The 556-nt window shown below is 57.0% G+C and overlaps 1 protein-coding gene across 1 annotated transcript in view; it reads right to left on the reverse strand.

Annotated features, from left to right (window-relative positions):
* Positions 1–556, reverse strand: part of UBE2R2 (ubiquitin conjugating enzyme E2 R2) — an 11,110-nt gene that overhangs the window by 2,245 nt on the left and 8,309 nt on the right. The gene's annotated exons all lie outside the window — the stretch shown is intronic.

Below are 556 nucleotides of genomic sequence, written 5' to 3' on the forward strand. Positions count from 1 at the left end.
ATCAGCCCAGATTTCAGCTCATCTGCCCCATCCACAGATGGTGTGGGGCTGGAAACCTGCTCTGTAAGCTGATCCTGGTAGCTTGCAGCCTCCAGAAGAAAGCCAGGCTGTTTGCCTGCCACCACTATGACCCAAGGCCATCAGAATGCTGCACTGCTTTTCCCCTGCCCTGCTGGGTGGGGGGAGGCTGAGGTTGGGGCACATGTCTCCTCTCCTCAGCTCGTGCCCCATTCAGGCTGCAGCAGCAGCTCTCGAGCACAACAAGGGGAGGACAGTGGAGATGCTTTTCAAGCCCAAGAAAAGCGCCAGGGCCCAATGGGATTCAGCTGCTGGTACTAAGCAGAGCCAACATGAGCCAGTCACGTAACCCTGGCAGGCAGCAGGCAGACAGCCTTCTGGGATTTCTAGCCAGGTGCTGTGCTCTGCTGGCATTTACCAGCTGCAAACACCATCCTCTTGCCCAGAGCTTTCTCCTGCAGTTCCTAGAACCTTTGCACTTGAGAGATGCAGCCTTTGCTGCTCAGGCAGTGCCCCAGCCAGCACAAACACACACACC

This window comes from Corvus brachyrhynchos, unplaced genomic scaffold (genome assembly GCF_000691975.1).
Source record: "Corvus brachyrhynchos isolate BGI_N302 unplaced genomic scaffold, ASM69197v1 scaffold139, whole genome shotgun sequence".
NCBI lineage: Eukaryota > Metazoa > Chordata > Aves > Passeriformes > Corvidae > Corvus > Corvus brachyrhynchos.